Source organism: Bubalus kerabau, chromosome 18 (assembly GCF_029407905.1).
Source record: "Bubalus kerabau isolate K-KA32 ecotype Philippines breed swamp buffalo chromosome 18, PCC_UOA_SB_1v2, whole genome shotgun sequence".
NCBI lineage: Eukaryota > Metazoa > Chordata > Mammalia > Artiodactyla > Bovidae > Bubalus > Bubalus kerabau.
In genome coordinates, this window is record NC_073641.1 from 21,142,271 (window position 1) to 21,157,788 (window position 15,518).

At 38.9% G+C, this 15,518-nt stretch overlaps 2 long non-coding RNA genes across 5 annotated transcripts in view; one reads left to right on the forward strand and one right to left on the reverse strand.

Moving 5' to 3' along the window:
- Nucleotides 1–15,518, forward strand: part of LOC129633320 (uncharacterized) — a 607,349-nt gene that overhangs the window by 545,211 nt on the left and 46,620 nt on the right. For 2 of the 3 annotated variants that reach the window (XR_008705019.1, XR_008705020.1), the window contains exon 5: nucleotides 5,545–5,774. This is a non-coding gene — a long non-coding RNA (uncharacterized LOC129633320). Of the gene's footprint in view, nucleotides 1–5,544; nucleotides 5,775–6,256; nucleotides 6,382–15,518 lie in introns of those variants that run through there. The other variant, XR_008705018.1, reaches the window with a different exon arrangement.
- LOC129633322 (uncharacterized) lies at nucleotides 3,178–15,350 on the reverse strand. Of its 2 annotated transcripts, none has more exons than XR_008705024.1 (3): nucleotides 14,642–15,350; nucleotides 13,568–13,619; nucleotides 3,178–3,373 (listed from the first exon to the last, which is right to left on the reverse strand). It is a non-coding gene; the product is annotated as an uncharacterized LOC129633322 (long non-coding RNA). The 2 variants fall into 2 exon arrangements; XR_008705023.1 differs by lacking the exon at nucleotides 3,178–3,373 and adding an exon at nucleotides 7,044–7,159 and having other exon boundaries at nucleotides 14,642–15,282.

The window sequence follows — 15,518 nt, forward strand, 5'->3', positions numbered from 1 at the left end:
AACAGGGAGCGAAGACAGCCCCGCCCATCAACAGAAAATTGGATTAAACTTTTATTGAGCATGGCCCATAGACAGTAATCCAAGTCTATGCCCAGACCAGTAATGCTAAAGAAGCTGAAGTTGAACAGTTCTATGAAGACTGACAAGACTTTCTAGAACTAACACCCAAAACAGATGCCCTTTTCATATAGGGGACTGGAATGCAAAAGTAGGAAACCAAAAGATACCTGGAGTAACAGGCAAATTTGGCCTTGGAGTACAGAATAAAACAGGGCAAAGGCTAATAGAGTTTTGCCAAGAGAACGCACTGGTCATGGTAAACAACCTCTTCCAACAACACAAGAGAAGACTCTACACATGGACATCACCAGATGGTCAACACTGAAATCAGATTGATTCTATTCTTTGCAACCACAGGTAGAGAAGCTCTGCACAGTCAGCAAAAAGACTGGGACCTGACTGTAGCTCAGATCATGAACTCCTTATTGCCAAATTTAGACTTAAATTGAAGACAGTAGAGAAAACCACTAGACCATTCAGGTATGACCTAAATCAAATCCTTCACAATTATAAAGTGGAACTGAGAAATAGATTTAAGGGACTAGATCTGATAGATGGAGTGCCTGATGAACTATGGACAGAAGTTTGTAATATTGTACAGGAGACAGGGGTCAAGACCATCCCCAAGAAAAATAAATGCAAAAAAGCAAAATGGCTGTCTGAAGAGGACTTACAAATAGCTGTGAAAAGAAGAGAAGCAAAAAGCAAAGGAGAAAAGAAAGGATATACTCATCTGAATGCAGAGTTCCAAAGAATAGCTAGGAGAGATAAGATAGCCTTCCTCAGTGATCAATGCAAAGAAATAGAGGGAAACAACAGAATGGGAAAGACTGGAGATCCCTTCAAGAAAAGTAGATTCCAAGGGAACATTTCATGTAAAGATGGGCTCAATAAAGGACAGAAATGGTATGACAGAAGCATAAGATATTAAGAAGAGGTGGCAAAAATACACAGAAGAATTATGCAAAAAAGATCTTCATAACCCAGATAATCACGATGGTGTGATCACTCACTTAAAGTCAGACATCCTGGAATGTGAAGTCAAGTGGGCCTTAGGAAGCATCACTGTGAATAAAGCTAGTGGAGGTGATGGAATTCCAGTTGAGCTATTTCAAATCCTGAAAGATGATGCTGTGAAAGTATTGCACTTAACGTGCCAGCAAATTTGGAAAACTCAGCAGTGGCCACAGGACTGGAAAAGGTCAGTTTTCATTCCAATTCCAAAGAAAGGCAATGCCAAAGAATGCTCAAACTACCACACAATTGCACTCATCTCACATGCTGGCAAAGTAATGCTCAAAATTCTCCAAGCCAGGCTTAAGCAATACGTGAACCATGAACTTCTAGATATCAAGCTGGTTTTAGAAAAGGCGGAGGAACCAGAAATCAAATTGCCAACATCCATCAGGTCATAGATAAAGCAAGAGAATTCCAGAAAAACATATATTTCTATTTTATTGACTATGCCAAAGCCTTTGACTGTGTGGATCACCACAAACTGTGGAAAATTCTGAAAGATATGGGAATACCAGACCACCTGACCTGCCTCTTGAGAAATCTGTATGCAGGTCAGGAAGCAACAGTTAGAACTGGACATGGAACAACAGACTGGTTCCAAATAGGAAAAGGAGTACGTCAAGGCTGTATATTGTCACCCTGCTTATTTAACTTCTATGCAGAGTACATCATGAGAAACGCTGGGCTGGATGAAGCACAAGCTGTAATCAAGATTGCCGGGAGAAATATCAATAACCTCAGATATGCAGATGATACCACCCTTATGGCAGAAAGAGAAGAAGAACTAAAGAGTCTCTTGATGAAAGTGGAGAGTGAAACAGTTGGCTTAAAACTCAGCATTCAAAAGACTAAGATCATGGTATCCAGTCCCATCAATTCATGGCAAATAGATGGAGAAATAATGGAAACAGTGAGATACTTTATTTTGGGGGGGGGCCCTCCAAAATTACCGCAGATGGTGACTGTGACCTTGGAATTAAAAGACGCTTGCTCCTTGGAACAAAAGCTATGACAAACCTAGACAGCATATTAAAACGCAGAGACATTACTTTGCCAACAAATATCCATCTAGTCAAAGCTGTGGTGTTTCCAGTTGTCATGTATGGATGTGACAGTTGGACTATAGAGAAAGCTTAACACCAAAGAATTGATGTTTTTAAACAATGGAGTTGGAGAAGACTCTTGAGAGACCCTTGGACTGCAAGGAGATCAAACCAGTCAATCCTAAAGAAAATCAGTCCTGAACATTCATTGGAAGGACTGATGCTGAAGCTGAAACTCCTATACTTTGGCCACCTGGTGGGAAGAACTGACCTATTGGAAAAGACCCTGTTGCTGGGAAAGATTAAGGCAGGAAGAGAAGGGGGCAACAGAGGATGAGATGGTTGGATGGCATCACCAACTTGATGAACATGAGTTTGAGCAAGCTCTGGGAGTTGGTGATGGACAGGGAAGTCTGTTGTGCTGCAGCCCAGCGAGTTGCAAAGAGTCGTACATGACTGAGCAATGGAACTGAACTGAGTATATGTTCTATTCCTTTCTATACTTATGTCCTTGCCAGGGACCATACTTTTTAGACATAGTACAGAGTAGTTTTTATTAGTTTCAAATTTAACTAAAATAGATTTGGGTTTGGATATTGACTTGTAGGGTAATCTGTCATCCTAGTTTTCTTGGTACTGGCTTTCCCTGAACATGGGACTTGGAATCCTTAAAGCAGTAAGTCCCAGGGAAACTGGACCATTGACTACCTAACTAACCACATGGCTGTGAGACCATGGCATGTTTTGTTACAAGTCTCTGTTTTTTAATGTGTGAAATGGGAAAAGTAATGGAACCTAACCCATAGGAGTTCAGTGATAATTAAATGAGATAGTATATGAGATATATAGATATATGAGATAGATACAAAACACAGCACTCACTATGTAAACCAAGTACTTGATAAGGACTCAATAAATAATAGCCATTATTATTAAAACTGTTTTCCAATTTTATTGCAATTGACATACAGCAATGTATAAATTTAAGGTGTACATCATAATGATTTGACTTAAAACTATCATAAAATGATGTCCACAGTTTTATTCAACATTCATCATCTCATATAGATACAAAAAGAAAAAGGAAAAAAACATGCTTTTTTTCATGTGATGAGAACTTCTAGGATTTATTTTCTTAATAACTCTCATACAGGACTTCCCTGGTGGCTCAATGATTCACTTTCCAAAGCGGGGAGTGTGGGTTCAATCCCAGGTCAGAGAGCTTAGATCCCACATGCCTCATGGCCAAAAACCTGAAACATATAAAACAGAAACAAGATTGTAACAAGTTCAATCAAGACTTTAAAAAATGATCCACATTAAAAAAAAAAAAATTCTTTGAAAATAACTCATATATATCATCCAGCAATGTTATCACAGTATAGTGTGATCATAGTCATCAGACTATATATTACATCCCAAGTATGATACACTTATTTCATAACTGGAAGCTTATACCTTTTGACCACTTTCATTCAATCTCCCCTCCCCCACCCTTATTTATGGTAACCACAAATCTGATCTGATGAGTTTAGGGATTTTTTTAAGATGACCTGTGTGAGTGAGGTCATATAAGGCTTATTTTTCTCTGTCTGACTTACCTCACTTAGCATAATGCCTGCCCTCAAGATCCATGCATGTTACCTCAAGTGGCAGGACTTCCTGCTTTTTAAAGCCATTATTATTGTTGTTGTTTTACAAAGCAAGTAGATTCCTCAAAGCACTAATTCTCAGAATCTAGATCTTCATATCTAGGATTTGAAATAAGTGAACTTTATGTTTAGCTTTGATGTCTTCTTTACCTTCTAGGTGACTTCTTTTTTCATTGTATTTATCCTTGAAATTAAACAGTAAAACCCATGGCTAAATAGAATCCACCATTGCATGTCCTTTCATATTTTTCAGGATATAGATCAGAACAAGACAAATTTACTCTTTGGAAAACAGTATGGATGAATGAAGAATCAAAGGCAGCATACTGCTATGAAAAGATAAGGGGAGTTAGCCTAGATTATAATAATGACAACTGCTATTTTGTTGAGCGTGAACTCTAGGCCATTTATTAGTGATCATATTCTATCTCTGCTCCAGTCAGTGATCCTCAGAAGTAAATATTGTTATCCTCCTCAGCGTTCAAATGGAGAACCAATCTTAGTGAGCTTAAGTTATTTGCCCAAAGATAGTGTTGCTGCTGCTACTGCTGCTAAGTCACTTCAGTCGTGTCCGACTCGGTGCCACCCCATAGACGTCTGACTCTGTGCGACCCCATAGACGGCTGCCCACCAGGCTCCCCCATCCCTGGAATTCTCCAGGCAAGAACACTGGAGTGGGTTGCCATTTCCTTCTTCAATGCATGAAAGTGAAAAGTGAAAGTGAAGTCGCTCAGTCGTGTCTGACTCCTAGCGACCCCATGGACTGCAACCCACCAGGCCCCTCTGTCCATGGGATTTTCCAGGCAAGAGTACTGGAGTGGGGTGCCATTGCCTTCTCCGAAAGATAGTGTTGGGTTAGCCTAAAGGTTCATTTGGCTTTTCTGTAAGATGTTATGGAAAAACCCAAATGAAACTTTTGGCCAACCCAATAGTAGTGAGAAGTGCAACAGAGATTCTAAGCCAGGTCTGAACTTTCCAAAGTAAATGCACTTTTAACTTATAACCAACAGGGTAACTTTGCAGAAGAGTATTTTGCCTCTCTGGGTTAGTTTCTTCACCTGTACAACTCAGAAGGAAAGGAAATTGCCATTGATGATTGCTTATCACATTACACATAATGAGCTATGCACGTTACATGCATCAGCTCATTTAATAATTGTGAGTAAATATTACTTCCATTTTGGGGGGTGTTGGGGGGAATGGGTGGGTTTTCATCCTCTTCCAGCTTCTGACAGGGAGTCACTCTTACCAATGGAAACGTGTCTTAGCAAAGGGCAATTCCTGCTTGGTTTCCAGAGCCCTTTCTTTCCATGTTTCAGGAAACAGCCAGCTTCAAACAACATATTCCAAATAGAAACATTCAAGGGAGCCAAATTCTGCTCCCCTACACACCAGCCAGTCCAAGAGAGAGACCCTACAAAGCTCCCTGGCCAGAGTATGTAGTCACTCGCCAAAGCCCTCCCCTGAAAACACTACCTTGTGCTCCTAAAGACCAAAGAGGGTGTGGTGGACAGTTCACTTCATATTGGTAGAAAATGTTTTGATTTACCCTTGATTTCATAGAATTCATGCCCAAAGCTCATAAATTCTATTATTGGAAATGTCAGTTAACTATAACAACTGTCTTTCACCAAATATTTTTCTGTGAATCTCATTGCTTTCCAGTTAGCATTTTTCATGTATACATTTCACTCAGTTTCTTTCTCCAAAAGTGTAATGATACATCCTGGGACCTTTGTGGATCACTGTGCTTTCTGGAACTTTTGCCTTAGGCCTCTGAAGAAACACTGCACTCCAGTCATGAAGAGGAAGACCCTTTGAAAGGAATGGAACCCTATCTCGTAAGGAGACTTTCTTGCCGCAACATCCAGCTTCCCCCTCTCGCCTTCAGACAGTTGGAACAAGCAGACTTGAAGAGTGAATCAGAGAACCTTCAGAGGCCAACCAGCCTGCCCTTGAAGATTCTACCCCTGATTGCTATCACTTCTGCCGACTCCAGTGGGTGAGTGACTTTGGGTGACATTGCCCCATTTTCTATTTTAAATGATGATTGTTATCTGGTATCTCTTGAGTTTTGTGGCTCATTGCTTGATTTGAGTCCAAGGGAAATGGGGTTGCTAGAGTCAAGAGGAAATCTGGTAGTTTTTCTCAGGTAATATTGCAGTCTCTACAAGAGGAGACACTTTAGTCAAATCATTTTACATGGAGTATTTGAAAAAGTATTGATGAATGCAAATGAGTATCTGGGGAAAGGAAATTGGGCTTGGAAATTAATACTGGTCACAGGTGGTTAAATAGAAAAATTTCTTAACAAATGAGAACTAATGGACAAATTAACATGTAGGCATACATATCTGAGAACAGTAGGCAATGTTCACTGATGCAAAATGAATTTGGAATCAAGAAGAGATTGTACTATAATTAGAATCAAAGGAAGTACACAACTGGCCATGAGCCTAATAATTTGGCCTTTGACATTTTCAGGTCTTGCTTACCAGAATACTGTTTCAGTTCCCAGCATAAGGAGTTTTATTCTGCATTAAGATGTATAGAAGAATGAGTGAGGCCTCCGATTACTAATGTAGCATTTGCATTTCTTACTTTACTAGGTATTTGTGTTTTTATTCTTTTTCTGCTGTTTACAGTGGGGTTTTTTACTCTTTAATAGCAATTACCAGGTAAAATGTTGTCAATGAATGTGAGAATTGCGGGCACATCCATTATTTGATTTTTTGGGCCAGCTGCATTTTGAGAGGAGGAAACTAGTGGTCCACACTTGAGCAGACACTTGAGCATTTATAAGGATTATAGAAACAGAGCAATTTGCTGGGGTGCAAATGTGATTCTTCCTCATTGTCTGCCAAGTTCAAGGCATGTCTAGAGAAGGGACCTTTTGGGTTTTCCTAAAAATTGTTGGAAAAGGGGTGTTCAGAAAAAATGTCAGCAGTAACTATCATCTAAGATATTGAATTTAGCTGTTTGAATTGTTACAGACGAGTTCAAAGAACCTATGTTATTAAAAAGTATGAGGAAATCACTACTAGATAAATAAGATAACACATTCTTAGCTTGAAGCAAGAAGGAGGAAATACATATGTGATATATATATATATTTTTCTGGATGAACTGTGTATATAAAGAAGACTGTACACCTATCCATCAGACACATTAAAGCAGGTAGGAATTTTATAGGGCAGCTTGATCTGAGCATTCTTTGAAAAATACTGTCTCAGAAATCCAATTTCCCCTGTTTGGCATCAGTCCTGCTTCACTCACGTAGAGGGTGGGATTCACGTGCCAGGTGTGTCAGAGATCACTAAGTCCACTCCTGTGTTCAGTAATTTGCTAGTAGAGCTCCAAAAATTGAGTAAATAGTTGTATTCATGCCTGGGATTTATTAGAGCAAAAGAATACAAAGAAAAATCAGCAAAGAGCAAGGTACGTGGGGCAACATCTGGAGGAAAGCAAAAACAAGTTTTCAGGAGTGCCATCTCCCAGTGGATTCAGAAGGATGTACTTAATTCCTCTAGTAATGAGTTGCGACAACACATGTGACGTGTGTTCACCAGAGAAGCCTTCTATCAGCGAAGACTATTAAAGGCTCAGTGCTTATATGAGATATCTAGGAGTCAAACTCACAGAAAAGAGTACAACCAGAGGTTGTCAGTGACTGGGCGAAGGGGAAATGAGGAATTGCTATTCAACAGGTATGCTGCTAAGTCACTTCAGTCGTGTCCGACTCTGTGCGACCCCATAGACAGCAGCCCACCAGGCTCCCCTGTCCCTGGGATTCTCCAGGCAAGAACACTGGAGTGGGTTGCCATTCCCTTCTCCAATGCATGAAAGTGAAAAGTGAAAGTGAAGTCGCTCAGTCGTGTCCAACTGTTCGCGACCCCATGGACTGCAGCCCACCAGGCTCCCCTGTCCCTGGGATTTTCCAGGCAAAGGACTGGAGTGGGGTGCCATCGCCTTCTCCATCAACGGGTATAGTAGTTTCAATTACAAGATGAATAAGCTCCCAAGATCTGCTGTACTACATTGTGGCTGCAGTTGACAACACCATATTGTGCACTTAAAATTCTGTCAGGAGGGGAGATCTTATATTAAATGTTCTTACTACAAAAAAAAAAAAAGTTTAAAAACAAAACAACAACAAAAATAGACTCAGTACCCAGTTTTTATTGGGGGTTGGTCACTGAGGCATCCTCTTTGTAGTATGTGCATAAATTCCAGATTCCTAGAAGGAGAGCAGTTGTTCAACGTAAACCATGTTTTTTATGCAACCAGTTTAGGCACTGAGCCATATTACCAGCTAGGGAATGGTGGGAACCCTCCTGAAATCCAAGTTCCCAGATGCCAGCTAAGGGCCCATCTTTCCAACAGGCTTTTCTAATGATAACAGTTGCTAGCCTAATGTAAATTCTTTTCTGCACAGCAGGTTTATCTTAGAATCATTAGCTTGATTTCTCTACCTTTGAGGAGGAAGGGATTATAGCTATAATTAAAATTAAAATGAACTAATTTAAGCCTGTGATGTATTCAATTAACTTTGATTTAAAAAAATTTGCTGGCTAAACATGACTTCTCTCTCGAAGCTGGTGTTATATCATGTGCCCTTAAAAGAAAACAATGTGGTATATTTAATATGTCTCTGTGTAGTTGGCAATGTGTATAATTAAAAATCTCAGGTTAAAGCTAAGCTTACTTAATTAAATTTGAATTTGTTGCTAAATGCAAATAACCTCCAAGTGCCAAAGGACTTGGGCTTCAGAATTGTCTCTATGATAGTGCTTTTATTGGTTCAAAGTTTGTTTCCTTTTTAATAAAAGATCTAAGACTCAAGTATAAGCAAAACAATACTTACCATTTACAAACATATTCAACATTTTGGAGGAAATAATTTGTCTTTTAGAAAAATGAAACAAGTGACTCGTTAGTACCAGAAGGCAGCCAGGAGAAACCATGTATGAGAGTGGCCAGAAACAAAGCCTGAAGATGTACTAAAAGAATTCTGTTATCTTTTGAAGCAAATTTTCTGGAATATCTACACTTTGAAAGGGAGGCAGAAGGTAAATTAGGGATGACATTCTGTAGCCATGTCAGTTAACCAAGAACCACAGGTTCCTTCACTACTATCAGAACGGGCTAATGGGAAATACAGACTACTTTAGCTAGGTTTCTACGCCCCATTCTTCATCATTAAAGGTTAGTAGGTCCCCAGGTCCCACTGTTAATCTACACTGAAGCATTGACAATTGTGAACCTTTGCTAGAAAAGGAGATTTTCATCCCCTTTGGATTTGTTCCTTTATTTAGCTTTGCTCTTTTTTTCTGATATATGAGCACATCAGACACTTGCTCTGTCAAGTATCACACAGTAGTGGGTCTACAAACTTGTGCTACACCTTTCGAAAGCCACGATGTGGTTTCTTAAGGAAACAACTGGCCTGCAAAAAAACACATAATTTGTTCTTGGTTAGTCTTTGACATATTATAACTACTTACTGTATAACCACTGCCGCAAATGCTATACTCTTTTGGGAAAATATTAGAGAAAATTCTGTTCATTATTTTTGGTTTCCTTGTTTTAACTGGCCTCAAAGATCCTCCATTAATAACTCATGGGGTAGAGGTGAGTGTTCTAACAGGTTTAAGAGTCAACCAGGAATTTGTTCCTCGTTCAGAAAGTTATGATCACTATGGACTTATCACATTTGTGTGAAGAAGTCTACGTCTTCTTAGAGAAGGAGAAGTATCATATGACATCTCTTATATGTGAAATCTAAAAAGAGATGAATTTACTTACAAGACAGAAAGAGATTCACAGTCTTAGAGAACAAAATTGTGGTTGCTGGAGGGAAGGATGGGGGGATGGATAGTTAGGGAGTGTGGGATGTACATGTACACCTTGCTATATTTTAAATGGATTAATAGTGAGGACCAATTGTATAGTACAAGGAACTCTGCTCAATGTTATGTGGTAGCCTGGTTAGTGGAGGGGGGTGGAGTTTGTGGGAGAATGGACACATGTATATGTATACCTGAGTCCCTTCTCTGTTCATCTGAAACTGTCACAACATTGTTAATCAATTGAAAAATTCAAAAAAAAAATTTTAAAAACATTGAGGAAGAAAAAAAAGAAGTCTATGTCTTGCTTTTGGCATCTGTCCACAGACATGCCCTGCATTCAAGGGTTATTCAAATATGTTTGGAATGAGATTGGAGGTCCTCTTCATTTCTTACTTCCTCCTTGTTTCACAACAACCCTTGCTGACTGCAACATAGTTCTCTGGTCAGAATCCTTGGAAGGAATCAGGAACTTCCGTTAGCCCAGCTTTGGCACTGGCTTACTTTCCCTGGGTGGTCCATGGACCCCCAGATACTCTGAGGAGGGTTTAGCTTGCCACACCTAGAATGCTTCCTGCACACAAGTAGGAGATTGCAGGAGCAAAGGGAGGTAACGGGAGATAGTGCTAAATCTTTCTAGCTGTGTTTTATGGCTGCATCAGCTATAATCAAATGAGAGCCAAGGAGTAAGTTGTCCCCTTGTGACAGGATGACACACCTGTGGATGGATGAATACTCAGGAACACGTGTGGGTGGAGAATATTACAAGCACTTTCTTATCACTAGTGTGCCATTACCAATCTAGAGAAGTACACTGTGTACATTTATATTACTATGCCCTATTTTTTAAAAAAGAGAAAATGGAAAGAAGTTGAAATAATGGTCACATTTGGAAAAAAGTCTACTCCCCAACATAGAAGGAAGGATTACCTTAGTCAAATACGGCTTCATATTACAAAGATCTTCCAGAAATATTTCTTTGAGTTACGTGCTATTCACAGAGGAGCTGGTTTGAGATGCCAGTTAGACTTTGGGTTCTTTGATCAACTGCTCATTGTCTAGATTTCCTGAGTACACACACTACGTTAGTTTGAACATAAAAAAAAAAAAAAAAAGTAATTTTCAACATTTCGTTACTGACTCAAAATCCGGGCAAAATAAAGTTAAGAGAAACAGAAGCTTGGTTAAAAGAGACATCTGATTTTTCAAACTTTATTTTTAACTTAAGGTTTTGACGGTGGGGATTTCAGATTTGAAGTATAGTGAGATGAGGCTATATGAAGCTAAAGAGCTGTCTTTCATGATGAACCCATGAGACTTGCTGTTTCATGTTGGATATGTGCTCAAGTTTCAAGAGATTTATTTGATAAATTCTGGCTGAAAGTTTTGTGGAAGATCTACATAATCCAGTAGGCAAAGATTTCCAAAATTGAACATGTGTACACTTGATTGTGATTATAAAGGATCCCTCAGATATATGACATTTTTGACCTGGATTTGGTTTAAAAATGTAATCATAAAGAAATAGGAAGGCAGTGCTATCAATAATCTTAAAGATAAATGCTATGTAAAAGAAAAAAAAACAACAACTGGATTCCTTTGTTTTTTAAAATACAATTTATTGGCACAACATTTGTCAAAACTCAGAATATCCACAAAACGTTGCAAGAATTATTTCTAAAGTATTTACTCTGATTTAATTGAATTGATTTTTATTTTTGCTTTGAATTTTTTTATTTTGAGATTAAAATTAGACTCTAAGTGCAATGGAACACTTTACTATATAATTCTTGAAAAATAACATCTTGAATCTAATCTAAAATAGACAACTAATTAATGCTGATGGCTTTCCCCTCACACATCATAGAAACTCTGAGTGTTTTATGGTATCTGTCATGTCCTAAATTTCAAGAAAATAAGGTATAAATGATAATTTTGTTAAAATAAAGAGTATGAAGTGAAATGAAAGTCACTCAGTTGTGTCCAACTCTGCAACGTCATGGACTATGCAGCCCATGGAATTCTCCAGGCCAGAATACTGGAGGGGATACCTTTTTCCTTCTTCAGGGGATCTTCCCAACCCAGGGATCGAACCCAGTTCACCCACATTGCAGGCAGATTGTTTACCAGCTGAGCCACAAGGGAAACCAAAAATAAAGAGTATGGTAATTATCAAATTCTAATTTCTTCTTCAGACTACTGTAGTGCCTTCTCATTCTTGTAGTACTCTCTGGAATCCTAATTAAATTTATCCAAATGGATTGACATCATAATATACCATCACACATAACACTCTCTGTTTGTATGTAATAAAGTACCATGTACCAGGGAGGATTTACTTTTATAATCAAAGGTTTCTCTCTCACCAGGCTCCATATTCATAAAAATACTAAACAGAGTGGTGACTTTTGTGCTTACCACATGAGAGCACCTGGTCCTTTTCCAAACCTTTCTTATGCCAACTTTACTTGTTTGATAGTGAAGATTGGTTAGAGATCCCAATGTAGAAATGAACCCAGTGAAGCATTTAATTTACCGTGAAAAGTGATCGAAGAACAATACTGCAGCAGGCAGAGTGCAGAGCTGAATAAAAGCACTTTAATTATTTCCACCCAAGAATCATCATTTTCAGCTCCTCAGATAGCTGCTTATCCACAAACACTACCCTGTTTGACCATCTTTATATAACTCAACCTTATATAATCACTGAAGTGTTTAGGGAGAGTTTACAGTTCTTTAAAAATCATGTTCTTCTATCTTGCAATATAATGTTTGTGGGGGGAAAATAGGTGAAAACACTCTGAATGGTCTTTATTTAACTGTTATGTGCTATATAAATGTTAATAATGGCCAAAGTATATCAGTTAGAGAAGTCTCAAATAAGAAAAAATGCATTCAATTGAAATTCAGGAAAATATGAGCGTATCAAACTCTTTTTCTGCCTATAGCTGAGCACCCCAAATGGAAAAAAGATTTATTTAAAATAAAATTGTATATAGAGAAAGAACTACGAGAAAAATATGTGACCTTTTGTGTTAAATACACATTTTTGTTGTTGGATTTGCTGAGAATCCTGACTAGTTGCTTAGAATTTTTTCTAACAACTTAGGATTTAGGTATCATGTATTGTACCTATTTACCTAATTCATGTAGAATCTTCTCTCCACTTAAAAGGAATTAAGTGGAGCCAGGCATTGTTAGACCTATTTCAAATCTGGGGAATTCAATCAGAATAGTATACCATTCAGTTGTTTTATGTCATTTATTAAACATATATTTATTGGTTTTATTTGATGAATTAGCATCATTTACTCTAAAATTAATGGCTCTGAGCCTGGGAAAGGTAAGACTTTTGCCAACATTTCCAAATGGATTTATCTCAGGGTGCTCTTATTTTTATTACAATGTGATTCCTAAAAATTGTGACTAATGCTGCCATAAGAAACACACACACACACACACACACACACACACTTGTTATGTGGAAGCTATACACAGAAATTCAGAACTTTAGTATACATAGATACTTTTTATACCATATAATTTATAATATACAAGTAAGATTTAGAATATCCATTTTAGAATTCAAATGACTTTCTGGAACTTTTCCATTTTTTGGCCTTGTATTTTTGGAGTGTTCTCCTTCTTTCCTCCTCCACTAACTGTTCTGTGTCCCAGTTAACATGTGACTTTGGCTTTCTCATTTCTCCAACAGTATTGAGGTTAACTTTATTTCTTTAAATTGTATATTTCCATACATATTTTTAGAGAGTCAAGCTAAATTTTATAAATATAAAAGAATATCTGCAAGTTATATGAGTGAAAATGTTCATCTACTCAATCATGTATCAGTCATATATTTATGTATTCACGTGCACATGCATTCAACCATTAGCAAGTGTCTATTTTTTCTACACAATGACATGTGAACTGGAGGTGGGAGGCTTACCGGTATGAACACAGTCACTTCTTTCATAGAATTTAGAATTCAGGTGGGCACACTAAAAAGAAAACAGACAATTACAGTCCCATTTTTTTTATATATAATGCACACATATCACATATGATTGAGGACATGCAGAAGTTATGCAGGATAAGAGGGGAGCACATTAGCACAGGCTTAGGAGAAACTGACACCCAAGCTGAGACCTAAAGGGAATGGTATTAAGTAGAGAGAATAGCAAAGTCCATTGACAAGGGAAAGTGGGATGTATGCATTCAGAGAACTAAAGCTGTTCAGCATGGCTAGACCAATAGGCCATGTTGTAGGCATGGTTGGTAATCATTACCATTGCTTTTTCATGTAACCGGTGTGTGAGGATTGGGAATATTCTCCAGGAATGAGAGCATCTATGGTATAGGCACCATGAAGGCAAATGGTTCAACTGACTCAAGATTGGAACGTGGGGGTGTACAGTAAGAGAAACTGGGAAAGGGATTTGAGGATTTTTGAAAGACAGTAAAAAAATGGTTAATTGTGGCACTTGAGCTGAGTACGGAACTTAATGAATGTGAGAAGGTACAGATATTGGGGATGGGTTCAAGATGGCAGAGCAGAAGGACATGCACTCATCTCCTCCTGTGACAGCACCAAAGTCACAGCTAGCTGTTGAACAACCATCATCAGGAGAATGCTGGAACCCACCAAAGGAGGATACCCACATCCAAAGACAAAGGAGAAGCCACAATATTATGGTAGGAGGAGTGCAATCACAATAAAATCAAAGCCCATACCTGCTGGGTGGGCAACCCACAAACTGGAGAACAATAATACCAAGAAATTGTCTCACTGTTGGGAAAGGTTCTGAGCCCCACATTGGGCTTCTCAGCCTGGGGATCTGGCAAAGGGACTAGGAATCCCCAGGAAATCTGGCTGTGAAGGCCAGAAGGATTTTATTACAGGACTTCCATAAGACTAGGGGAAATAGAGACTCCACTCTCAGAGGGCACAAACAAAATCTTTCATGCACCAGGACCCAGGAGAAAGGAGCAGTGACCCCACAGGAGACTGAGCCAGACCTACCTGCTAGTGTTGGAGGGTCTCCTGTGAAGATATGGGTCAGCAGTGGCTCACCTCAGGGATGAGAGATGGCAGCAGCAGTCCTTGGAAGTGCCAGTTGGCGTGAGGCCTCTTGGAGATTGCCATTAACCCCACCATAGAGCCTGTAGATTCCAGGACTGAGTGGCCTCAGGCCAAACAGCTAACAGGGAGGGAGCACAACCCCACCCTTCAGCGGACAATTGGATTAAAAGTTTACTGAGCCCTGTCTATCAGAGCAAGGCCCAATTTTTCCCACCTCCAGTCCCTCGCATCAGGAAGCTTACACAAGCCTCTCATCCTCATCCTCCAAAGGGTAGACACAGAATAAGCAAGATGAACTATATACGGTCTAGCATGCCAGAATGAAAACCACATCACAGAAAGTTAATCAAAATGAAAATGCAGAGGATGATGTCCCAGATGAAGGGACAAGATAAAACCCCAGAAAAACAACCAAATGAAGTAGAGATAGGCAGCCTTCCAGGAAAACAATTCAGAATAAGGATGGTGAAGATGATTGAGGATCTTGGAAAAATAATGGAGAAGATGCAAGAAATGTTTACCAAAGATCTAGAGGAACTAAATGACAAACAAACAGAGATGAACAATACACTAGAAGAAATCAATAGCAGAATAAGAATGAAAAAAAAAAAAAAAAAAAGAACCCAGCCTAAGACACCTCTGGACAGTATTAAACACACCAACATTTGCATTATAGGGGTCCCAGAAGGAGAAGAGAGAGAGAAAGGACCTGAGAAAATATTTGGAGATAATAGCTAAAAACTTCCCTAGCATGAGAGAAGAAACAGTCAACCGAGTCCGGGAAGCATAGAGAATTCCAGGCAAGATAAACCCAAGG